This window comes from Schistocerca cancellata, chromosome 5 (genome assembly GCF_023864275.1).
Source record: "Schistocerca cancellata isolate TAMUIC-IGC-003103 chromosome 5, iqSchCanc2.1, whole genome shotgun sequence".
NCBI lineage: Eukaryota > Metazoa > Arthropoda > Insecta > Orthoptera > Acrididae > Schistocerca > Schistocerca cancellata.
In genome coordinates, this window is record NC_064630.1 from 497242503 (window position 1) to 497270223 (window position 27721).

Here is a 27721-nt window from a genome sequence, read left to right on the forward strand (position 1 = left end):
TAAATATAAAAGTGGTAATGTGAGTTTGTATGCTGGTGTTGTTACGTTACGGCGAGACGTTACAACATCAAAAAAAATTGTCACCTCTCCCTAAAGAAGGAAATAGTTGCTCTGGAATGCTATAGATAATTCAGAACCGGTGTCAAGTAGTCATATATCACTCCACCAGTAATTTAGGTCACGGCAATCAATAAGTGTGTGTGTGTGTGTGTGTGTGTGTGTGTGTGTACACCACTCCACTGTATTGAATCAGACGAAACCACATGACGGAAATGGTTCATCATGTTTGAACGTACCATGTCCACACCGTAAATGACGTTGCCCGACATTTTAATGCACCAATATCGACTGACCTACTTCCACATACTAACTGGTGTAGCACTCATAGCCGTAGAATATGGCATAAGAAAGAAGTTCGTACTGCATTGTCAGTTACAGGAACTGCAACCTCGTCATTAAATTCTGAGTATAGGACACCTTCCTCTTCCAGGTGCCAAACCAAGCTTTCCTGTTCTCTCCAATTCCATTATCATCTTCATTAAACCATTTAATAACATCGGACCTTCGCTCAGACCTTTCAGGTGGCGATACTCTCTCAGCGTAGTTCTGTAATTGCTGCTCTCCACATGAAACATTCCGTTCATTATCAGCTCCCCTCCCCCCCCCCCCCCACACACACACTATACCTATGTGAGTAGCTGCACTTCAATTATAACCACCCAGTAGATAAGTGAGTAGCAATATAAGGCATACGTTAAGAAACTGGTGGAATCACTCCTTTCCCGATCCGAAGTTATTGTCAAAGCTAGAAGCCAGAAGTCTCATAAAGGTTTTTTCCGATCTCCTTCATTGATTGATCGTCTAAATGTTTAGATATCCTTCACAGTTTAAAAAGTAGATCCTGTATTTTCAAATCCAGTTCCAGACCAGATCATCGGGAAGCCAAACCAACAAGGCAGATTTTAAAAATGGCTCTGAACTCTATGGGATTTAACATCTGAGGTTGCCAGTCCCCTAGAGCTTAGAACTACTTAAACCTAACTGACCTAAGGACATCACACACGTCCATGCCCAAGGCAGGATTCGAACCTGCGACCGTAGCAGCAGCACGGTTCCGGACTGAAGCGCATTGAATCATTCGGCCACAACGGCCGTCGGCAGCTTTAACAAACTGCACAAACAAAGCTGTAGATAGTCATTTATGGGAAATAAGCAGTAACAGCCCACCGGGTTACTTGCACATAGGACCACGTGGGGCGGCTCAGTTGTAAGTTCGACTACCAAGACCTGCTTCCAGTAACTTCCATAGATTGCTTAAGGTGAATGCAGGAATAGTTCTTTTGAAAGGGCACAGAAAATAACGTTCACTATCCTTCGCCGTACGAACTTGGCCTCCAGTGACCTTGAAGTCAGGACGTTAAACATTAGTCGTTTTCTATTCCTTGAAGATGAGAAAGAGGGAGATGAGAGTGTTGTATGTAGTGTCAAAGTCATATTGCTGGAACATTCCGCACAAGGCATGCAGTGCCTTCTCAGATACCCATGTTATGACAGCACTCGAGAATCAATTCAACTGTGCATAATTAGTACTAACAGCCGCACAATCTGTTTCAGTAACAAGCTCCGTAAAGTCATTATAGTTCGAAATAACTGCCAGACATATACAGAATTACTTAAGAAGGAAATGTTCCCTGCCATTCTTAGTCGCAATTTGATTAACTGTGAAGCTAAAGGACAATGAGTATAAAACATAGTTGCAAGAATGCACTTAGGCGGTTACTTGTATCTGAATGCAACATTATTTTACTGTATTCACTAAAATATGTTTTACAACGAGGGACGTTCATAATACAGCGCGTACGGTATACATTTTTCTAAGAGCGTTAAACTGACATACACAATACAGTGTCAACTGAAACGGTACCAATACGATTTACCATAATATTTCTTAAACAATACGAAGAGGAAAAAGAAATTCAGAAAAGCTCTGGCAATTCTAATATAACACTGAAGATACAACAAACTGGCACAACTATTACGAGTGGTTCTCCTAGAGCGTCTTTCATTCGACTTGAAGCATACCTTTATGCCACCGAGCTAGGTGGTGCACTGGAGTCGCATTCGGGAGGACGACGGTTCAGTCCCGCGTCCGGCAATCCTGATAAAGGTTTTTCGTGATCTCCCTAAATCGCTTGAAGCAATTGAAGAGTTGATTCCTTCGAAAGGGCCGGCTTCCTTCTCCATCCTCCTCTAACGCGATGAGACTGTTAACCTCGCTTTTGGTCTCTTCCACCAAATCAACCCAACCCAACCTATCTGCCATATGTTAAAGACTAGAAGCAAGGTGTCTGTAAACACTAAATACTTCGCAATAACTTGGTCACGGTTCGCAATATAATGTCCTTCACCTATACTTTAATTACTGTTTCTGTGATGCTTCAGAAAATGGATATGATTTATTTTAATGCTAGGTTGTGTTATTACCTTAAATGCAACTTGGCTTTAAATGTGACCGTTGTGAAACTTCAGAGAAAAAGATAGATAGAAGATTATAGTAAAAACTCTGCCACACTCTTTATTAATAGTTCATAGAAAATATTATCAAAATAATTACAAAATAATTATCCGCATTGTGTATCATTTACAATGCCTTGAGAGCATTCAGACTACTTTGAATGAACTAAATGGCAAGTATCCCTGATTGTAAACACTCTTTACAATAAAAACCGGAATTACAAGAGTACACACAGTTTAAGAACAATGCATAGTCCCTACTTTCATATTTAGAAATATAACAGACGTGTATAACGTACATAATCATACAACAATCAGTGAAATGTGGTTCTAATACTAGTCATACGGTTCAGATACTTCAATATTAGTTGACTTTCTAATTTAGTGCACCCATCCTAGCACTACTAACATATCAATAAAATGGAGTTGATGCGACATTTTATTTACTCTTGGTCTTTCCTAATCACATTGTAGAAATTATGTAAGCCACCAATGTCAATTCAGTTGCCACGGACTCCGACTTGTCCAGGCTCAGTTATACCTCTCTTCCGATTAACTTTGTAAATCTAATCTAAAATTTCTCAGTGCTCCTCTCAATGTTTAATAGCAACAGCTAAATTGCCCACATGTATGATGGGTACCCCAAGTACCTGAGCAAACCTCTTAAAAAGACTGAAACTAAAATACTGAGTCCAAAATGTACAGCTTCATATTTGTATGACTTCCCCTTAAACAAAAAGCTGTGAATTTTCTTAATTCTTAACCAATGGAACTTTCCAATACCCATTACTAAGAATTTAACTTAAAATTTATCTAAAATCATGAAATTTTTTTGTAATTTTATCAGAATTTTCAGTTCTATCTGTCCATCCCTGCATAATATTGCTCAGGGCTCTAACGTCAATTTCTTTAGCAAGCAAAATCTAATCCATCTGACAATGGCCAATACGAGGAGCACGTATTGGTCTCATTGCGGACTTCTAGTACTGAGCCACACACAATTGATATCATCAAAGTGTTCGGGCCTGAAGATGGCGTTGACGCAACGTCGAAACTAATAGCCAAATAAATATGTACAGCTGGAGGAGTTTCATTTTTAATAAAAATAACATTAAGGTCCGGTTTGTACTGAAGTAATTCTTCATGGTTGTATAAGATAAAAAGGGATTACTTAATCAATACAGCTCTTACAGTTGGAAAACTCATCTCGTGGATCACATGTAGTTCGCAGAGATTTGGCTGTGTACTTTTCAAAGGAATGAAAGATGCCAAATTTTTGCTGGAAGGCGTTCTGTAATTTCTGACTTCACTTACATATTACAGAATGGCATGATAAGAATGCAAATTTTACTGAATATTAGGAGTTACACGCACATCTCTGTAGCTGATTGGTCGATGTGTCTGACTCTAACACCAAGGACCCACGTTCAGTTCCGGTCATTGCCAGAGATTTTTTTTTGGTGGGAGGACAGAAAAGGGTTGCCAGTTGAGTAGCTACGTGCATGAGAGATAGCGTCTCTAAGGTCTAAAAAGCGAACGACTGCTGGGAGATCAATGTGCTGTCTACACACCCCTCCATTACACATCGGCGTGACGACAAATGGCAGAGAATCGTACGGTAGCCAGTCGACACTGCGTGATCTTCAGTTACTGATAGCCAAGTTTAGATAGTTACGTAATGGTTATGAGAAGTCCATCTTAGAACCAGCACCAAGCACAAAAGTACGCTTAAAGGAATAGGAGACAGAACTGATTGTAATGTCCGTTACTGACACAGAGCCAATGAATTTATAGCAGCGGCGCACGCTTGTACTGAAAAGCGGGATGCTAACAATTTTCCTGGAGTTTCTCTAGAGCAACTGAGAACCTTTCAGAAAGGCAAATATCTGGCATCCCTGGCGCATCGGTGAAACTAAACTTCGACACCTCCATGAATTTAGAAGTTGTGGTAGAGTTGTTGCTAAATGGTGAGGGAATTTTCAGCGGAAGTGTAGCACTTCTCGTGGCAGTGAGAGGTTAATGGAAGTTGTGCAGTCGAAGAAAAGCCTTTTTCGACCCGACACCGAGACCGATTACTGCGATTGTAACTGCCCATCTTGGGAGCTCTGAGCACTAAAATTCTCACCCTCTATACCCCCAAATCATTTCCAATTTTAATGATGTTTTTTTTTTTCTAAAAACACTCTGCATAATCAATAAGTAATATGGCTTAATATGTTAACTCACAGGAGCTGTTACATCAGTGGCCAGCAGTTTATACTTTTTAACTATTACGTAAGTTTCAAAATGCTGTATGTTCTCGTAAGTCACACAGTGAGATGAAGTTATAATATCTCGTCTTATGCCCATTGGAATCTCAATTGGTTAGCGGTAGCATGGAGCACAACGTACTATTAACACAGACAAACATTTTTTAATGTAGGTATTGGTAACATTTAGAAAATAATGAATACATATCTTCTGGTAGAAGGTGACTGCTCAAGTTTCGTGTTCAGACAAAGATAAACGGTCTGAATTACCCAGTCAGGCTTAACGTTATGAATGATAATTACAAAGGCCATAGACCCTCACCAGCAAGTACATGAGAACACTGAATAGCAAGTACAAGAACAAGTCACAAATGAGTGCGAGAGAAGCCGTTTGCATAACTTACTAGCATACGCCACTAGACCAGGAGTGGGGCGAAGCGCCCCTTGCAGATTACTGGCGGCCGCCTCCCAGTGTCGAAAAAGCGCGCCTGGGAAGCGCAGCGGTGACTAGTGCCACGCCTATTTCAAAGTGCACCGATCGGCTGTTGACACCCACCCATTATTTCATAAGTAAGTCTTCTGGGTGAAAATTTGTGAGAGACGACGCATTGCACACCAGGCGTTTGCAGATGATCCCATGATCCCATGCTGTGAGTATTTACAGTTATTACTCATGACAGGTATCACTATCGTTCGTACCTACTATGCAAATCTCTCTCTCTCTCTCTCTCTCTCTCTCTCTCTCTCTCTCTCTCTCTCACTCACTCACTCACTCACACACACATACACACACACACACACACACACACACACCTACCTGAACACTATTGGTTGAGTGTCCCATACTCGTGAACAATAACCACAAATCTGACGAAAGGGTGTTTTGTAAGCCTCTTTATTGTTTTTTCAAGAACTGTAAATCCTTGTTGTTTCATTCAATCAGAAGACTGGGTTGATGCAGCTCTCTGCACTACTCAATTTTGTGCAAGGCTCTTCATCTCCTAATAACTACTACAACCTACATCCATTTGACTTTGCTCATTGTATCATCCCCCGCTCTCCCTTTACGATTTCCCACACATTTCCTTCCATTAGCAAATTGCCAACTGTTTCGAACCTCAGATTGTGTCCTGTCAACCACTTCTTGTAACCAAATCGTGTTATAAATTTATTTGCCAATTCGATTCAGTGCCTCTTCAAAAGTTACTCGATCTACCATTCTTATCCTCAGCATTTTTCTGTACAACCGGATTTCAAATGCTTTTGTACTCGTTTTTACCGAACTTCGAAATGTCCACTTTCACGTCCGAACAAGGCCTTACTCCAAAGCGATACGTTCATGAACGGCTTCCTAATAATGAAATTTATATTATATCATAGGAAACTTTCCTTTTCATAATTGATTCTTGTGCTATAGGCAGTATGCATTATATACTCTCTCTATTTTGACCATCGACAGTTTTTGCTACCCAAATAATAAAATTAATCTAGTACTTTTACTGTCGCATTTCCCAATACAATTCCCTCAGCATCTATTGGTATAACTCGACTAGAGTGTTATCCTTGGTTTACTTTTGTCGACCTTAGTGTTTTTCCTCCTTACAGGACACTTATTGTCAAAGTCTTTTCCATCCGAGAAATGAAACGATCGCGTGGCTGGTTTTCTTGACCAGCAGGACTCGTCCGGGGAAGTTCGGTCATCGGTTGCTAGTCTCATTTCAGGTGACACCACATAGGGCTTTTTGCTCGTTTGTGATGACGAGATGAAGATAAGGACAACACAACACCCAGTCCACGGGTGGAGAAAATCTCCAACCCGGCCGGGAATCGAACCCGGGCCCGCTGCATGGTAACCAAGCACGGTACCACTCAGTTAAGCAGGCGGACTCCTATTCAGAACGAATTACATTATTATCGACAAACCTTAAAGTTTCAGTTTCTTCTTCCTGAACTTTAATATCCGTATTACATTTTACTTTGGTTTCCATTACTTTTTGCTGCATGTACTGATTGAATAACACGGGGGATGTCCTACAAACCTTTCACATTACTTTCTCAAGTACGGCTTCCCTTTCATGTTCTTCTCTTCTTATAACTGTAGTCCGGTTTCTGTACAAGCTTATTATAACCTTTCGTTCGCTGTATTTCATCCCTGATACTTTATGGATTTCAAAGAGTCTGTTCCAATCAACAGTTAAAAGCTTGCTCTAAGCCTACAAAGTGGGTTTGCCTTTCTTCACTCTACCTTCTAGGATCAGTCGTAGAGTCGATATTGTCTTTTTTGTTACATTTCTCTGAAACCCGAACTCATCCTCCCCGAGCTCAGCAACAAACAGTTTTCTATTCTTGTGTAAATATTTCTTGTCAGTATTTTGCCACCATGACATACTAAACTGATAGTTCCTGTCCATAACGGCACCAACAAGGGTGGCGAGCGGTTTTTTATCTTATGGGCAAGATATGGACTACTACTCATGCCCAGGCCCCTTATATATCTACTGAATAACGTCAAGACATCGCGCAGCCTAAACAGGATGCTTAGTGCGTTCAGCATCGGCCACATAGCAGTAGACAGGCGGAATCGCAGTGACTTTATGAATGCCAAGGTTCTTTGCATGAGCTAACGTCGATTCCGATCACTACACATGAGTGATCAAGATGAACCAAAGGCCACTAAAAAGACCAATAATATAGTAATATGCCATTGAAGAATAAAGTATCTCTAGATCCGACACAACGAAAAAAAACCATAGTTTTAGCTACGATGAGAGACTGGACCAGAATAAAAAGCAGGATGAAAATTTCTACAACAGCTCAACTGACAGTCCCCAGTAGAGCTAAGACGAGTATGAGCCCTTCATGGTCCAGTGAATGGGATGACGCCACAGAGACCAGACGACAAGCTTGGGTAAAAGATGAAGTCCAACTAAAAGCTTTTACTACACAAACAAAGATTAGAGCCAGCATCATGTAAGGGGGGAAAGAGGAAGCACAACCAACAACTGATTCAGCAGTCACAAGAGAAACTTAAACGGAGCAACTCTAGAGACTTCAAAAAACAGACGACTCAATTCACGGCTCTTGTTTCACATTTCCAGCGATCTATCTGATAACTGTGCCTCATTGATAGCTAATGTAGGCCTACTAAAACTCTGTCTGCTTCCAGAAACTTTTAAGTGCCGTAGGACCTACCCAACGACTCCTAGTTACAGAACCTACTAATTCCAACATCGAGTACATCCCATATCCCACATTTTAGGAAGTCAAAGAAGTCATAAGACTCCTCAAATCTCAACTCGTCTGGGAAACATAGCATGGCCGCAGAAATACTGAAATTAGCCAGAGAAAACACACAGAGGCTTTTATATACAGTAGTCCTGGACATACAGGCTAGCGAGGAACTTCTGAACGACTGGATGTTACCCGTTATCCACCCAGTTTACAAAAGGGAGGCAAAACCCCTGTAACTGCAGGGGGACATAATTTCTTCCAATCACATACACAGTTTTTTCCAGTATCCTCGAACGACAGGTAATGACACGGTTGGAAAATAAATTATAGGAATATTAAGCGGGTATCATAAGGTCGAGATCCTTTACTGGACAAATACGGAACCTGAAGACCAGTACAGCAAGAAAGGAGCCAGGCAATGGCTTGCCACCTCCGGTGATTTCCAAAAGGCGTATGGCTCCCCATAGACAGAACCACTCTCTTTGAAGTACTAAGAGAATTAGGACCAAATGACAAACTCAATACGTTCGTGCAGGACATTCTGTACAACAAAGTTTCGCGGACTATAGTCACGGAGTTTCTCAACCAATACAGATGTGAGGCGAGGAGACAGTTTTTCACGTATGAGGGTGAATCAAATAAGAACGAGAAAGATGAAACGAAAGGTCAGTAAACAGTTTATTATTTCAAAAGTACTCACCACAACTGTTAATACATTTACCCCACTGTAAGGTAAGAGACATGGAAAAATGTTTGCGGTTGCCTTAGGAACCATAATTATAACTCTTCGCCCTAAGAAAATCGATGCCTATGATTGTCTTTCTTGACGGGTCGAAAAATATTGAAATCGGATCGGGAAAGATCAGGACTTTATGGCGAAAGTTTAAGGGTTTTCTAGCGAAAGATTTGCAAGATACTTGAACTTCGCTACATCTTGGGGTGCTTACATTTTTCACTTCTTTCATCTTTCTTTTCGCCATAGTCGTAACTACTTGCAGTTGGCTACTAGATCAAAGCGTATCTGTCATGTGATAACCACGACTCACTGTCGGAAACTGTCTGCCGCTAACATAGGCGCGATATGAGGCGCTATGCCACAAAATGACTGTCTATATACATAATTAAGTTTGTATAGAACCCTCAGACTGAGAGTTCTACTTGCACCTGGCCTTTTTCAATGCCTTTAGGTACTTGAAACGATGATGCTTTATGCTGCTTCGTATTAGGTGGTTAGAAGGAGTTGCTGATTTCTGCAATCATATTCCTATAGCGCTGTTTAAGAGCATCGTGTAACTTTATTAATGTCTTATGTGGTCATTGGAGTGTATGTCTGGATAATTATTCTAAGCTATTTTCCAGTAGTAGGCTAACGGTTTTTATTTGTCGCCAGTAGCGTAATCGAAGAGACGTGGATCTGTTCGCACATTTATGCACAGTAATCCACGGGGGTGCTTTGATAAATCCGGTAAATTGGAATGAATGAATGAATGAACGAAACATTTTTGTTTCATCTTGATTATTCCAAGGAATGTATAAAGAATTTTAATAATATATATAGAACCATTCGTTGTTACTAGCTGCCTGAATTGGTCATTGTGTCAACGGCGATTGAAAATGGAGAAGACCAAGTTTATTGCTGTTATTAAACATTTTCATTTGAAGGGTTAAACTGCTGCACAAATCATAACAGAATTGCATGAAGTTGACGTGGATTCTGGACAATCATTGATTGGATTAATGAATTTACATGTGATCGGACAATCACCGACGGTGAAGCACGCTCTGGGCATCCAATTGAGGTCATCAGAGAGGAAATTATTGAGAAAATCTCAGGTATATTAATGGAAGACCGCCGAATAAAAGCTCTTGAGATTCTGAGACTGTAGGTATCTCATAAAAGTGAGTACGTAATATGCTGCCAATAGAATTGATCATGCAGAAACTGCGTGCAAAGGGTGGGGGGGTGATGCGATTGCTCACAGTCGACCAAAAATATATGTGGTACGTTTCAACAAAATGTCTGACGATGCTTAATTGCAATCCGCTATACTGTTTGCACTGAATTCTCAGTCTCCATAAAATCTGTATTCATCATTACACACCCGAGTCAAAGCAATGGACAAAGACAAGTGAGAGTGCACTAAAGAAGGCAAATATCATTTTGCCAGCTTAATAATTCTCATACATTGCTCAGAAGAGGCAGAACCTTAACTGGATCCTGTTATGCTTCATCGTCTGAATGCCTGAAACTTGTGTTGACTAAGAAAAGACGATGATTGTCACGATTTTTCAGCTGGATACTGCACCATCCCATATATTGTAACACGACTTGTATGTAGGCTAGCGATATGGCCACCTTGAGTTAGTAGGAGGTAAGGTAAATTCGCTTTTGCAGTCCTGGGCTCAGGGTTCAGTGTAACCGCCTCAGTCAAAGCACCGTGGATCGGCAAGCCGCAGCAACTGGTACAGGCCAGCCAGTTGCAGGTTCGAGCAGCATCGGTAGAAATAGAAAAATCCTGGTACATAGTATTTGACGCTTAAGAAGACAGTCAGTGTTCTAAGAAATTTCGGAGTGTCAGACTAGCTGAAAGACGGCTTCTTGCAGCTTCTTAAGAATCTGTAATAATTTACAGTCAAGTATTATAGCAAATCTGAATATATTTGCGATATCAGTAAAATGAAGCACATAGAATGACACAGCAATAATTTCAATAATTTGAAAACCACAGAAGTTAAAATTTGACAATGAAGGAACATTTTCACAACGAAGCTCTGAATTAACAACTTTTCAACATTTCATACGACTTCAACAAACTATTTCTCACATGACAGCATTGCATGATAGCTGTGATCCCATACAGCTTCTCATCTGTGTTTTCTTTATGGACCTCTGACGTGTTTTACATCTTTTTTCATTATTCAAATATTTGTCAGTACATCTTGTCCTCCAATATCACACAGCAAATGGTTACAGGATAAATGCCTCACATTTTGTTATGCTTGTGTATTTATCTAATTAACATTTTACTACTTTGTCAACATATTTATTTCAATATTAACTACAACTGATAACAGGAAATCGTGGTAATTTAGGAAGTAGCTAGTCGAATGTGTTAGCTGACAGCGTCTTTGTAAAAGAGTGGCAAAAGATGCTGTTGACAAGCAGGACTAAACATCTGAGTAAACAATATCTAACCATAATTTGTTGTCACATATCGTGACCACACTCGTGCAAGGAAATGGGCTCATTTATTTATGGACCGGCCTTTGTTTACGTATGTGAAAGGCCTGATTGCCACCAAATGTTGACGAAATTCCTTTATTTGAATGTTGTTATAACATGCTAGCGTAGTCAGGGAAGTGGCCAAGATGAGTCGAATCATATCTATAGGACTTCGATATAATTTTTGTGGCGATGGTATTTAGCCGCTGGAAAAGCAGATATAGCGGAACACTACGGGAGTTAAGTGAAGACTGGGCTTCTTCGAGTGAAGATCTCAAGCGAGCGATTCAGAGCACTCTTACACATGGTTTGGAAGAAGGCAGACCTATTCGATTGTGGAGTTGTTTGATTCTAGTCAGTGAGTGGCCTTTACCAACTTCTGAATGGATTTTATATTTCGAGAGGTCTGAATATACTCCTGAGTAGGAATTTTTACTTTTTCCACTTCTATTACGGAACTGAGGATAGGCAGAGTATGAGTTACTGTTTCTTTTAGCAAGTGTGGTAATTTGCAAATAACCAGGTTGATCTCTGAACGGTTTTGAGCTGGTGAATGTTTCGCGTATTGTGATTGCAAAATGGATGTAATTTTCGCGTATATTTGATTACGATATTTTCTGTCAGTGTTCTAAATGGATATCATACGTTCACTTCCGTTTAGTTCAGATGTATTTTCTTAAGTAAACATTATTCAAATTATTTCTCTATAATCTACATCAGTCACCGACTTCAGAATCGGGCCCTTGTTATTAAATGATTTATTTAACTTTATTTTGGACCTCCGTCTACGCTTTTTAACTTAAAAGTATAGCCAATGCAGATACGGTGTTAATGCAGGATCGCAGCTACAGGTTATTGCTTGCACCGAATTAGATGCGGGTCACGAAAGCAGACGTGCGCGGCTCGACTTACGTGCTGTTCTTTTTAAACAGAAACATACATAACCCAAGTACCTACAATACGAATAACCACTGATAAAAACGCTATTAGTTTGCTTGCATCGGATGCTGTTTCGAAGACCAACTACACTAGCAGTAACCGTTAGGTCCCGTCGCAATATCAGTTATAACAATCGTGAAATCACAAGAATTGAGCTTTTAGTTGGTTCCTAATCCACATTACTCACTAGACATAGCTACAAGTGACTTCTTCCTGTTCCCTAACTAGAAACCTAGGCTTGCTGGGAAGAAATCTTCACCACTTAGGAAGTGACGGTTGCAGTCCATGAGTGTTCTGCTGGGTCTGACAAAACCAATTTTTTCTGACGAGAAACTGGAGGATCTCTGGACCATGCCTACATCCCTCAGAGCAGACTATGTCGAGAAGTACAGTGAGCTGTTTAAGCGGTAACTTCTTTCTTACTTTGTTTTTCCAGTCTTATGAAGCCACTTCTTTCTTACTTTGTTTTTCCAGACTTATGAAGACACTCTCGTCCATTTGTTTACGCTGGACTTCAATGGCCAGTTCATGGCCGAACAGTCGATTTTCCGCATCGCTATAAAACCGTTACGCGCTTTGACGGTTTATAGATCTCATTTCCTAAAAGCGATTGGTTAAGGGAAACGTGCCATTAAATAGCATTTAGAGTCCACCTGCCAAAGAGAAACTGTGCAAAAGGGGACAGAGGAGCAGGGGCGGAACCCAGATCGGGTTGTTTGGCGTCGGCAGGCGGTAGCGGGCACAGGGGAGCGTGAGGCCGGGCAGCCGCCGCGGCTTTGCAGGGTGGTGGGGCGGCCATTAGGGAGGCGGCGACGCGCCCTGCACTGCTCAGCTCTCAGCCGCCAACTTCCACGGGACTTAGTCAGCGGAGGCGCGGTGGGCCGAGCCGATACAGCCGGCGCGGAGGCGGTGGTTTCACAGCACTCCCAACCACCCTGGTGTGTGTGTGTGTGTGTGTGTGTGTGTGAGAGAGAGAGAGAGAGAGAGAGAGAGAGAGAAAACCAAGGGCACAAGAATAATGATAATTGCACCTAACAGCTATATTGTAATCCAACGTCATTTTTTTGAAAATATGCTAGTAGTTTCGGCCCCGAAAAGCGTCCTCTTCAGGCCCCAAACGTAATCTGTGATAAACGTACGATCACACTGACAAAAGACCAGTGGAGTCTTCGAATGGAAGTAGTACAACTTATCAAGCATTTAACGCCAACTTGTCCCATTAAAAAGTAGAGTTATGATTTCACACAAGCAGTCCTAACGGGACTGGGACACGCTGTGTACCATTGTGCAGGCGTCATCTGTTGCTCCGTGGAGTGCATGTGGTGGTCAATATATGGAGATCGATGCTAGTAACGAAACATGTTCTCTGTTTAAGTGTGTTCAGGGAACGTCAATATTAAACAAAATAGGCAACGTCCAAAGACACAGAAAATTGTCTCCATTATTTGTTACTTTCACCGTTGGAAAAGTAACGAACTGTTGCCGTCGTGTTGTCGAGCAGAAAATAATTAAAACTGAAATTCACTATGATAAGAGTCCTTGCTTAGAAATGGGTTAGGAAGCAACAGTTACAACTAGATTTTGTGAATCGCTGATTAATACTTAACTGAAATTGCATCAAATAAGGACCTTCAGTCACAGAAGGAAAAGAAGTTAAATTGCATGACACTGTAAGAAGTTTGATGCTGCTCTATATCTGGAAGACCGTTTAGAGACCTGCCACTCTCGGACCTGCCACTCTCGGACCTGCCACTCTCGGACCTGCCACTCTCGGACCTGCCACTCTCGGACCTGCCACTCTCGGACCTTCCACCCTTGACAATCATCCTAGCTGATAAGTAAAATCAGTCATGCTGAGTCTCATACGTTAAATCCAATTTCACATGAACCAGTGCAGAATTTAATTATGGAGTCATTGGGTTAAGCAAAGTGCACCATAGTTACATTACCAACCACAGGGGCAGCTCACTATAGCCCTCTAACTATGATGCGTGATTACACCAAGAAGACCGAGCGATGTCCACTGGCGTCATTCTGACGCCAGCAGTTTTTGTTAAGATGGGAAATGCTAATTCTCCTCAGCTGACTTCCCTAGGCTGTGTAGACCCTGTTGTAGCCACCCTGCCCAGAAAAATCCCTGGCTGTTTATGGATTCGAGCAGCATAGCAGCCATACGCGGTGACCATACTGTTATGGATGTGGACCCAGTCTAGCTTCGATGTGGCATGTAATTCAATTGGTGGCCAATATGTACAGTTGAGCGAATAGTAATGAAAGCGATATTGCACTGTTACGTAAACTGCATACGCAGGCAGAGGACGGGCAACTCACGCAACCGTTGCTACCATTTACCGTCTTTTTGTCAAGATAGTATTCGCATCACTAGAAACGAAGGATCGTGATAGGCTAAGAATCTTCGTACACCTGAGGAGAAAGAAAGTATTCACTTCACATTCAAAGATGAACCAGATCCCAGCACACGATACACATCATGTGGTACATTTCCTAAAACCGAATGTTGAGGGCATACTTATCACACAATCCATATTAGCTTGCACACAGCGCGTGCATTTCATTCGCCTACAGACCAATCATCACGATTAAAGATTCAAAAATACACAACTGAACAAACTTTCGATCAATTGTTTACTTTAAGATTCATGGTACAGTACAAGATCGTCACAGGCATCAGTTTAAGTCTGTGTGGGTTGAAATGTTAGAGGATTAGAGTTAAGAAACCCTCCATGTCACCCAGATTTAGCTTTCCCGTAGTTTTCCTAAACTGCTTATGGCTAATGCCAATGTAGTTTCTTAGTAAAGAACAAGTGTAATTTCCTTCTCGTATGCTTAGATTGCTGTATCAGAAGTAGGAAGAGACCTAAGAAACGACACGCTCGAAATCAACACGAAAAACCTGTAAAACAACACAATAGATTACTTAGAAAACCAAAATTATTTCCTACAGAACTTCATATAAATCTTCTGTCTTCTATCGGGAGTTCGCCTGGAAAACAACAAAGTTAACTAACACGAATGGACGCAGAGACTAATTCTTTGATGTTTCCTCCTGGAAGGAAGGAGACTGTACTCGGCAGCAGCTGGCTGAAGATATTTCTCGGAGGCAACATTAGAGAAGTCCGAAGTACCGCAACGGTAGCTGTGATTGAAAGGTTAGGATTAGCCGGCTAATGAGGTTACCAAGAGCGTCGGTAGACAACTGCCGATGAGTTGAGCTGCACCGCTATTGTGCACAGATATACACTTCTGGATCATTTACGCCCACGTGACTCAGAGGAGGGAAGTAGAATACCAGCGAGGAGGACCTGTGGTGGTTTTTGTCCCGCCTTCTATCGGTTGTGACATGACCTTCACTGCCAGCCGAAGTCCTGGGAGACAACAGCGAGGCGGTATGTATGTTTGTATGCAATGCCTCTGTGTACTGCGGGTTGCTGTTCCTTTAGGCGTTCTGCTGGTATATGACACCCCTCACACACAAGAAGAGTAGGGGCCGTAGCCATCGTCGAATTCAGAGTCGACCTCCATGGTGTCAGCAGATTCGCTCGGTATGTGTTGGTCCAGGGTTCTCTGGTGGATGTCCAGCAGTGCTGACCACAGGGTAGTACTGGATGGCCACCTGCTGCCACAGGTGGTGCTTGGGCAGGCGTTCCGAGTTGTAGAGCAGATAAATGTGGTTTGAATAAAGAAGACCGCTGCGACTGTTAGGATTATTTATCGGAGAACACGACCGGTTTCGCTAATTACATTTGCATCTTCAACTATTTCAAGTCAAAAGATTAAAGGCTCAATTTAAACAGGCAGAGCCATTTACGACATGTACATCCAGACATTTATAACTTATGACTCACCAACGTTCGCGCATTTTTGATAAAATGTATTGGTTGCTATGGCCATCCCCAGCCTCCACTGTAGACAGCTTGGAGAACAGGCGTTGCTGTTGCTGGCGTTGTAGCAGCACCTGAAGATGCAAATTTAGTTTATGAAAGCGGTCGTATTCGCCAATAAAGAATTCGTACAGTGGCACCAGTCAGGGTTATTTAAAATTATGGAATATTTTAGTTGTGGTAGCCCCTGCATTTAAAGTAAAATAATTTGGAACGAGGAAGGGCTTTAATTGGGATCCAACAGTGGGTGCCTGGGCTCGGTTTTGCCTCAGATCTTTGCTGCATACGAACGATATGGGAGTAGGAACTCCATTATCACTACCACTGGAGTCCAAAACTACCATGTCAGAAAAACATTACCACACAGTCATCATCATGGATGGAAAAACGGTGCCTATGTCCCTGTGAAGGAGGTGCTGTCGGCTGGTTTGGTTGTAGACATAAGAAAAGAGATCGCTGTAGCCGCCCTTGGAGTTCTTCAGTTGGACCAGGCCCCTGTTTCTTTGGTTGCCCAATAAGAGACCAGAATGATGGAGAGTGCATCGTCCAATGAGTGGTTTCAGCGGAACTTTGATTGTTAATCCCTAAACGTTTGTATGGGTCATTCCTACAACCCACTGTACGCAGGCTGGAATAGCGTCGTGTGGATGAAAGCAGTAACGCTTCGTGATCTGTTAACAGGTTGAAATGGCGTCCATAGAGATAATTGTGATATTTTTTAAAGTGGAGATTATGGCCAGAGCCTCCTTTTCGACCTGTCCATAGTTGCACTTGCAGATGACAACGTTTCCGAGACATAAGCGATCGTCTGTCCAGTGCTGTCGACAATATGAGAGAGGATAGCTCAAAATCCGTAATCGGATGTTTCTTCTGTGACAATTACTTAGAGCGAGGGATCGTAAGCTGTCAGACATAAGGGCTAAAGGAACGCCTGTTTAAGGTCCCAGAAGGCTTTGTTGCACACCATGTCACAGGTCCATACCACATTTCTACTTAAGAGAAGGGGCCGCAGTTTCTTTATTGTGGCAGCTTAGAGGATGAAGTTACGATAGTCACTGAAGCTGATTCACACTCGTCGGAATTGGCAAAATTTAGCAGGCCTGGAGGTATTGCACCACTAACCAGTTGCTTGTGGCATTGAAGATACGTATCACATATTCACCTTGAGGCATGCAAAATTCCTCCAAGTTACAGAGAAGGTTAGCTGCCTGTAGGTGAGACAGGAGGTCATCCAGCCTGTCAGCCAGGTTTCGACAGCAGCAGTAATGTCGTCCACGTAATTGACCATGCCTGTCACATCCCATATAAGGTGTTCCACAAACTTCGGAAATATTGCTGGGGCGCTCTGCAATCCCAAAGGGTAAGCAATTGCAGCTGAAGAGACGAGAGAGGCTGTTGATTACTGGCAAATCCCATAACACTGCATCCAATAGAAGTTGTAAATATGCGTCATTGAGACCAATTTTCGTTAAGATTTGGCCCCCAGACAGCTGAGTAAGAATCTCAGCCACCCTTAGGGTGGGTAAGAATCATAATGGACTGTGCGTTGATGGTGATCTTGAAGCCAGCCACCATGTATGTGGAGGGAGCAATCTGTTTTGTAGATCAGCATGAGGGATGTAGCCCATTGACAGTTGGAAACAGCAGTCAAGATGCCAGCGTCCTGAAAATGTTGCAGCTCCGCCCATAACTTACCCCATAGGATGAAAGGGACATACAGTGCCTCAAAACAGTCAGGCATGGTTGCCAATAGGAGGGTGATTTGGGCCTCAAATCCCATGACGCCTGTAGTAGAGGACTTAAAAACTGAATGATACTTCGAGTGAGGAGTTGTACATCCAAAAATGGATGCTACTGGTTCCATCGTGCACTTGTAGCCCTAGAGCGTCGAAGGTATGAAGTCCCTATAACTCCATCATTCCTAGCATATCGATGAAAAGGAGGCGCATCTTGCATGTTGTTGCACCATGTTTGACGACGGCTGTGAACTGTCCTCTACGTTACTGTAACTACAAAGGTGAGACGTGGGATTTAGGGAAAGCAGGAAAGATGTGGACGGGGCGTAATCAGTTACAGTTGCTTGCACAGAAAACATATACACTTTATTTTAGAAAATAACTCTCAACAATCTTTCAAAAGTGCTTACTACATTGACGGGTGAAGACCTTAATAAGAAGGAAATCAAATTCTTCTCGGCTGATGGCCACAAGGAACTTCAGAATACTCAACAGCTGAAGGCCTCAGTTGCAAGTGAGGAAGGCAGTTACACATTAACAAATACCAAGATATTTTCTTCTTAAACAATCACGAAACTGTAACAAGTTATAGTAAAGGCTGAAGGCCTTATTAAAAAAGCAACTGCAAATTATTGGTCGGCCACAAGCAGTGTTACAAACCATTACAGCTGAAGCCCTCAATTACAAGTGGGGAAAGCAGTTACAATTTAATACATTAGGGTAAATTTTAAACAATTATGACAAGTAAGACAGAGTAATCCATAGACTGTGCTATATGGATCGACCTGAGGAAGGTGACTACAGCTGTGTAAGCGGTAAGACAGCCAGCCAAGAGTAATGTTCACCTAAAGAGGGCAACACCAACTAGAGACAGTTTAAACGCCGATCAACATCTTAGCGAATCTGCCTAACGCCAGATAACCAGTCCAACTTTGGAATCATTCAGGCGAAAGCGAAGTGACAGACAGCACAGCGTCTCCAGATTCCGGTATCTGAAACACTAAAAGGCAGAAGGGACCACTGTAAACCAGGTACACACGGAAAACAATTACCCATACCCTCAATCAAGGAAGCTGTCAAATTACCCGCCATGCCGGACAGCATCGGCAAGATGACGAAAGTACGCTGTCGCAAAATACGCTTACCTCCAGGACAGGTAACTTACTTAGACTACATTCCATTATCCACGTTTTGCTTTTGTTGATGTTCATCTTATATCCTCCTTTCAAGACACTATCCATTCCAGGTCCTTTGCTGTCTCTGACAAAATTACAGTGTCATCAGCGAACCTCAAAGCTTTTACTTCTTCTCCATGGATCTTAATAACTACTTCGAATTTTTCTTTTGTTTCCTTTACTGCTTGCTCAATATACAGATTGAATAGCATTGGGGAGAGGCTACAACCCTGTCTCACTCCCTTCCCAACCATTGCTTCCCCTTCATGCCCCTCAACTCTTATAACTGCCACCTGGTTTCTGTACAAATTATAAATAGCGTTTCGCTCCCTGTATTTTACCCCTGCCACCTTCAGAATTTGAAGGAGAGTATTCCAGTCAACATTGTCAAAAGCTTTCTCTAAGTCTACAAATGCTAGGAACGTAGGTTTGCCTTTCCTTAACCTACTTTCTAAGATAAATCGTAGGGTCAGTATTGGCTGACGTGTTCCAAAATTTCTACGGAATCCAAACTGGTCTTCCCCAAGGTGGCTTCTACCAGTTTCTCCATTCGTCTGTAAAGAATTCGTGTCAGTATTTTGCAGCCGTGGCTTATGAAACTGATAGTTCGGAAATTTTCACATCTGTCAACGCCTGCTTTCTCTAGGATCGGAATTATTATATACTTCTTGATGTCTCAGGGTATTTCGCCTGTCTCATACATCTTGCTCACTAGATAGTAAAGTTTTGTTAGGCCTCGCTCTCCCAAGGCTTTCAATAGTTCTAATGGAATGTTGTCTACTAACGGGCCTTGTTTCGACTTAGGTCTTTCGGTACTCAGTCAAACTCTTGACGCAGTATCATATCTCCCATTTCATCTTCATCTATATTCTCTTCCATTTCCATAATATTGTCCTCAAGAACATCACCCTTGTATAGACCCTCTATACACTCATTCCACCTTTCTGCTTTGCCTTCTTTGCTTAGAACTGGGTTTCCATCTGAGCTTTCAATATTCGTGCAATTGGTTCTCTTTTCTCCAAAGGTGTCTTCAATTTTCCTGTAGGCAGTATCTATCCTACCCCTAGTGACATGCGCCTGTACATCCTTACGTTTGTGCTCTGGCCATCCCTGCTTAGCCATTTTGCACTTCCTGTTGATCACATTTTTGAGACGTTTGTATTCCTTTTTGCCTGAATCATTTACTGCATTTTTGTATTTTCTCATTTCATGAGTTACATTCAATATATCTTCTGTTACCCAAGGATTTCTACTAGCCATCGTCTTTTTACCTGCTTGATCCTCTTCTGCCTTCACTATTTCATCTCTCAAAGCGACCCATTCGTCTTCTACTGTATTTCTTTCCCCCTTCTTGTCAACCGTTTCCTAATGCTCTCCCTGAAACTCTCTACAACCTCTGGTTCTTTCAGTTTATTCAGGTCTCATCTCCTCAAATTCCCAGCTTTTGCAGTTTCTTCAGTTTTAATCTGCAGTTCGTAAACAACAGATGGTTGTCAGAGTCCACATCGGCCTCTGGAAATGTTTTACAATTTGAAACCTGGTTCCTGAATCTCTGTCTTACTATTATATAATCTGCCTGAAACCTTCTAGTATCTCCAGGCTTCTTCCATGTATAAACCTTCTTTCATGATTCTTGAACGAAGTGTTAGCTATGATTAAGTTATGCTCTGTGCAAAATTCCACCAGGCAGCTTCCTCTTTCATTCATTAACCCCAATCCATATTCACCTATCGCGTTTCCTTCTCTTCCTTTTCCTACTACCGAATACCAGTCAACCATGACTATTAAATTTTCGTCTCCCATCCCTATCTGAATAATTTCTTTTATCTCATCATACAGTTCATCAATCTCTTTGTCATCTGCGGAGCTAGTTGGCATATAAACTTGTACTACTGTGGTAGACGTGGGCTTCGTGTCTTTGCCACAATAATGCGTTCACTCAGCTGCTTGTGGTAGCTTACCCGCATTCCTATTTTCCTATTCATTACTAAACCTACTCCTGCGTCACCCCTATTTGATTTTGTATTTATAACCCTTTATCCACCTGACCAGATATATTGTTCCTCCTGCCACCGAACTTCACTAATTCCCACTATATCTGACTTTAATCAATCCATTTCCGTTTTTAAATTTTCTAACCTACCTGCCCTAGTAAGGGATCTGACATTCCACGCTCCGATCCGTAGAACGCCAGTTTTCTTTCTGCTGATAACGACGTCCTCTTGAGTAGTCCCCGCCCGGAGATCCGAATGGGGGACTATATTCCCTCCGGAATATTTTACCCAAGAGGACGCCATCATCATTTAATCATACAGTAGAGCTGCATGTCCTCGGGAAAATTACGGCTGTAGTTTCCCCTTGCTTTCAGTCGTTCGCAGTACTAGCACAGAAAGGCCGTTTTCGTTAGAGTTACAAGGCCAGGTCAGTCAATCATCGAGACTGTTGCCCCTTCAACTACTGACAAGGCTGCTGCCCCTCTTCAGAAACCACATATTTGTCTGGCCTCTCAACAGATACTACTCCGTTGTGGTTGCACCTACGATACGGCTATCTGCATCGCTGAGGCACACAAGCCTCCCCACCAACGGCAAGGTCCATGGTTTATGGGGGATGGGGGGAGACTATTAATGTGTGCTTCATAGCTTTTGCGTTAAGTTCCAGAAATATATTAGAAATGATTCTACTGTTTTCTTTCCTGTTTATTTTCCAAACAGTTTTATCACGTATTATGTAACTGTGACAAGCCTCCACAATCAAGTACTGAACAGTCATTATATTCTATGTGCATCTAGTTTTATCTATTAATCTACTCTATGAAAAACACAAATCAATACCACTTTCCATTTCCTGAACGTCTGAAGTGCTAATTTTAGATGATTCGCCCTGAGCTACAGAGGTGAATGATAGCATGAAGATATTTTTACGTTGATTTATGTAGTGATGACATTCAACATTTTTCTAGTCTTCAAATTTAAAACTAGATGCACATAGAATATGACGACTGATCAGTACTTGATTGTGGAGGCTCGTCACAGTTACATAATTCGTGATAAAACTGTTTGGAAAATAAATAGGAAACAAAACAGTAGAATCAACCCTAATATATTTATGAAACTTAAGGCAAAAGCTATGAAGCACACAGCACTTGCCTGCCAAATTTCAGAGGGGAATTAGAAAATTATTTATTAATAGAAATACTGCTTAACACTATTTTTACCAATTGTTAGTGATAAGATGGGAGATAACCCACTGAATTATAAGCAGCTGCTTGTGTGGGTGCAGTTGTGGTTTCCATATTACCCCGGAGAGAATACTTCCAGTAGCAATACTAGTACAAGAAAATATTGTGTATACTGCTAAGGCTGTCTGTTTGCAGTGTGACTGCAGTTTGGTAAGTAACTCACAAAATGATAGTTTTAATTAGTCATAATGACTGTCATACGTTCCCGAGAACCTGACAAACTTTAAAACTTAAATGAAACGCGTTGTCCCAGGACAGAGAGAAAATATATTCCAGTTAACAGTGGAGCCATTCGCATATTGATTTATCAAAAGGTTAATACTCCAGTCACAAATGAATTGTTCGATCGTAAAAACGAGCACGATAAACACTACAGGTTTATTTTAAGCGCTTACGTAAGTGGTACGCCGCCGTTGGTTATCGAAGATAGCTTTCAGCGTAATTTTATCGCGGCGTTCTCGCTGCAGAGTGCGTTGCTCCACTAAAGTGGAAGCCACTCTTGGCCGCTGCTTTCCCGTTCCTCGGCATGTTTTCCTTTGACCTACAGGCGACTTCAAGTCGACAACTACGTTTACAAAAATGCTAAGAGTGATTAGTAATTACCGTATTCGTTTCTAAATTTGGCCATTGTGATTGTGCTAACAGCTGTGACGGTGTTATAATAGAATATGACATACATGGGTCACAGTTCTACAGTCCTTTCTGATATTTCCATGAACCACATGATACGTAAACAAGTGACCACAAAGGAGTGTGATTACTAACGTTGACATACGGTTTTGAAGCGGTTCTCAGTGCTGGAAAGATACAGCAGAATTAATCAGCTGGGATATATTTCCTAAGAATGGTTAGATGACGTTCAAAATAAGACAGTGTTGTAAATAAAAAGAATCCAGAGAGAGCTAGTCGTAATACCATTAACCCAGTATATGAACAGAAAAAAATGTCCCATTGACGTAAAAATCCAGGAGTGATAGTAAATGCTTCCTGTGAGGAAATCCAGGCGACAGTTACGCAACTCTAACAGCCATACGACGGCTTCTACTGAATTTACGGACAGATTTTTAGTCCATGTATTTTCTCAAGGTAAATTAGTATCTTGCTGGAATCAGAAGATCCTGCTGTCGTATTTTCCGTGTTTGTACATTACATTTGAGTTTTTGTAACTCCGCTTCTGCAAAACACAACGCATTCATACATCTTTTGCCCACTTATGTGCCATCTGCAGTCGATGTTTTGTGCTGGAAATTACATTAAAATTAAAGAAGTTGTACTGATCGGCCTGACTTCATGCGATTTATAACTTGCCAGCATGCAGTGTTCCCAGTGATATACAAAAGCGGTGTGTTGCTTTGTAGGTTGTAATTACATACAGTGTTCGTCACAACTTCGTCAATCCACCCTCACCTCCCCCCTGCGGGTTCGGGGGTAAGAATAGGCCCGCGGTATTCCTGCCTGTCGTAAGAGGCGACTAAAGGCAGTCTCAGCTGTTGCGGGCTTAAATTTGATGGTCCCCTAAGGGGTTTGACCACTCCATTTCAAAATTTTCCGTTAGTGCGTACCATTTGGGGAAGGACGCCTCACGTCGTGCATTATATATCCATCTTGCTCTAAGATCTGGCACACCGATACTGTCATGGAGTTGGACTTACACCGAGATTCCGGGCACATCAGCTGCAGTGTGTTCCGGGTAGCATCCTTTCCCTCCATTGTGCACTTCCACCTTTGCCCTCATGATGTACATGGATATTCCACACCCGACATCCAGCAAGGTAGCCAGTCCGTTGTGGTGGGGTCGACATGTACCCTTTTGGTGGTAGCCCCCTGACTACAAAGGGATCGCACTGCTGATGACTGAGCTGCTACCTCCCCACGTATGCCAAGGAGTAGATGCCTATCCCTCTGGGGCATCAGGACTCCCAGCAAAGGCCATCCTGCCAGGTGGTCTTTGCTGTGGCTGGGTGGCGCCCGTGGGGAGAGCCCCTGGTCGGAGTGAGAGGCATCAGGGCGGATGACCCGCAATGAAGCATGGTACATCATCTCTCGCTGGTGGGCCTCCACCAGCAGTCTCTAAGCGATCGAGGTCTAACCTCAACGGGAAGAAATTTGATCCGAGATCATTTCCCTCCCTGGCCACTCCATGGGAGGAATGTATGGCTAAAGAAGGCAGTGCAGATTATTCACCCTGTTACCTAGTCTGTACGCGAGTTGATAGTGACTCATTTATGTCGACCAAGCCCGAGTTTGTTGTGGAGCATATAGAGGACAAGTTCAGGGAGGTGGAGGGCTTGTCCAAAATGCTTTCTGGGTCCATTCTAATCAAGACAGCATTCTCTGGTCAGTCACAGAGTTTGCTCAGTGCGATAAGTTAGGCGATGTTTCGGTTAGCATCACGCCTCGTAAGAGTTTAAACATGGTCCAGGGTATTATATTCAACAGGGATCTTCTTCTGCAGTCGAACGATGAACTACGCGCTAACATGGAATGACGAGATGTTCACTTTGTCCGGCGCATCCATCGGGGTCAGAGGGATAATCAGGTGGCCACCGGTGCCTTCATCTTGTCCTTCGAGGATGACGTCTTATCCAAAAAGGTCAAGGTGATGGTTTACCGCTGTGATGTGAAACCATATATCCCTCCTCCGATGCAGTGTTCTAAATGCTGGAAGTTTGGGCATATGTCTTCCCGATGTACTTCCAGCATCACGTGTCGAGATTGTGGACGTCCTTCGCATCCCAATACTCTGTGTGCTCCACCTCCCATCTGTGTTGACTGCGGAGAACACCATTTCCCCTGCTCGCCAGACTGTAGAATATTCCAGAAAGAACGGAAGGTAATGGAATATAAGACCCTGGACCGCCTGACCTACTCCGAGGCTAGGCAGAACTATGAGAGGCTCCATCCTGTGCCAATGACGTCGACCTGCACCGCTGCTGCAACAATCTCCCATCTCCCATGTCGTCCCGTACCGTTGGCTCTATGATCGATCAGAATCCACCAGCCCCCTTGATTGTGGGGGCACTTCACTCCCTGTTGCTCCTGTTCCATCTACTTCAGGAGCAACCCCCCCCCCCAACCATCGGGGACATCCCCTTCGCAGTCGGAGAAGAGTAAGACTTCTTTGGCTACTCTCGCCAAGAAGGGAGTCCCTTGTGGACCTCCCTTCTCAAGTTCCGACAGGTAGAAAAGCGGACACCCGCAAGTGGCTGAAACAACCACCAGTCGCTGGTCGTAGGGCCTCACGGTCGTCGTCCACCCCTGAGACTGACCCAGTGAAGCCCTCCCAGCCAGAACCACCGAAGACACGGCGAGAGAAGCAGAAAAAGAAGAAAGTCCCCAAGTATCATCACATTGCGGTGGCACCTGTCCCACCACTTCCTACAAGCTCTGTGTCTGAGGACGAGATAGAGATTCTGGCGTCCGCTGAGGACCTCAGTCTCGCCGGTCCCTCAGACACTATGGGTAGCACTAGCACAGGTGCTCAATCGTAGGCAGCAGGTGACCCAGCGGTGTAATCTGCCTTCCCAGTCCCTTCACGGCTTTTTTCAGCCATGGACAATATCCTCCAGTGGAACTGCAGCGGTTTCTTCCACCATCTAGCTGAGCTCCGACAACTTACCAGCTTTCACCCTTTCTTTTGCATTGCTTTTCAGGAAACGTGGTTTCCAGCAATGCGAACCCCTGTCCTCCGTGGCTATTGGGGTTATTATAAGAACCAGTCAGCTTATGAAAGGGTGTCTTGTGGCGTCTGCATCTATGTCCTTCACTCTCTTCACAGCGAGTCTGTCTCTCTACAAACACCTTTAGAGGCTGTCGCTGCTCGATTGTGGACGCCACAGGCTGTTACCGCCTGCAGTCTGTATCTTCCAACAGATGGTGACGTCGTGCAGCATGTCCTGGCTGCGCTGATAGCCCAATTGCTGCCACCTTTCTTGTTACTGGACGACTTCAACGCCCATAACCCTCTGTGGGGTGGGTCAGTGGCAACAGGTCGAGGCGCAACCGTTGAGCATGTATTGACACAGCTAGACCTTTCGATTTTAAATGATGGTGCCTTCACACATTTCAGTGTAGCGCATGGCATGTACTCCGCCATCGACCTTTCGATCTGCAGCCCTAGCCTCTTACCGTCTGTCCAATTAAGTGTGCATGACGACCTGTGTGGTAGTGACCACTTTCCGATCTTTCTGTCACTGCCACAGCGTCACTCTTCTGGGCGCCCTAGCAGATGGGCTATGAATAAGGCTGGCTGGGACTTGTTCTCCTCCATTGCCTCTATTTAGCCTCTCTCTAATAATGCCATTGATGTGGTGCTCACTTGGTCACCACCAGCATCGTTACTGTCGCAGATTCTGCCATTCCCCGTTCTTCTTGGTCCCCTCGACGGCGGACTGTGCCTTGGTGGTCGCCTGAGATTGCTGAGTCGATTAAAGATCGCTGGCGGGCGCTCCAGCGACACAAGCGGCATCCATCTTTAGAAAACCTCGTCGCCTTTAAATGGCTCCCTGCGCGGGCCCCCCGCATCATTCGCCAACACAAGCAGGAGTGCTGGGAGCGGTATGTGTCCACCATTGGCCTCCATGTCTCTCCACCGCAGGTCTGGGCCAAGATTCGACGCCTCTATGGCTATCGGACTCCTGTAAGTGTCCCTGCACTCTCACTGAATGGAGCAGTTTGTACTGACTCCGACGTCATTGCCAACCGCTTGGCAGAGCATTTTGCTCTGAGTTCCACTTCTGCTAATTACCCACTGGCCTTCCGCTCCATTAAAGAGCGGATGGAACGTCGGAGCCTTTGATTTCGCACCCATCATCCTGAATCCTACAATGTTCCATTCAGTGGTTGCGAATTTCACAGTGCCACTGTCAGATGCTGAAACGACTTTCAGTGGACTGCCAGTGACGCCTCCTCGACCTTTACAACCGTCTCTGGGTCGAGCGTGAGTTTCTGTCACAATGGCGGGAAAGCATGGTCATCCTCATTTTGAAACCTGGCAAAGAACCCTTTGGAAGTGAACAGCTACCGCCCCATTAGCCTCACTAACGTTCTTTGCCAGTTGCTTCAATGGATGGTGAGCCAGGGATTGAGTTGGGTACTCGAGTCTCGGGGCCTCATAATCCAGGGTGGGTTCCGTAAAGACCGCTCTGCTGCCGACAATCTGGTGAGCCTGGAGTCCGACATCCGTACGGCCTTTGCCCGCCGTCAGCACCTCATTGCTGTCTTTATTGACATGCAGAAGGCGTACGATACGACGTGGCGCCATCACATCCTCTCTACGCTTCATGATTGGGGTCTTCGGGATCCGCTGCCGATTTTCATACGAAATTTTCTGTCGCATCGTACCTTCCACGTGCAAGTCGCGGCTTCCCATGGTTCCTCCCAAGTTCAGGAAAACGGGGTACCACAGGAATCAGTCTTAAGTGTCTGCCTGTTTTAATTGCAAATAACGGGCTCGCTGCGGCGGTTGGAAACTTCTGTCTCCACTTCGTCGTATGCTGCATTGCCGCTGCT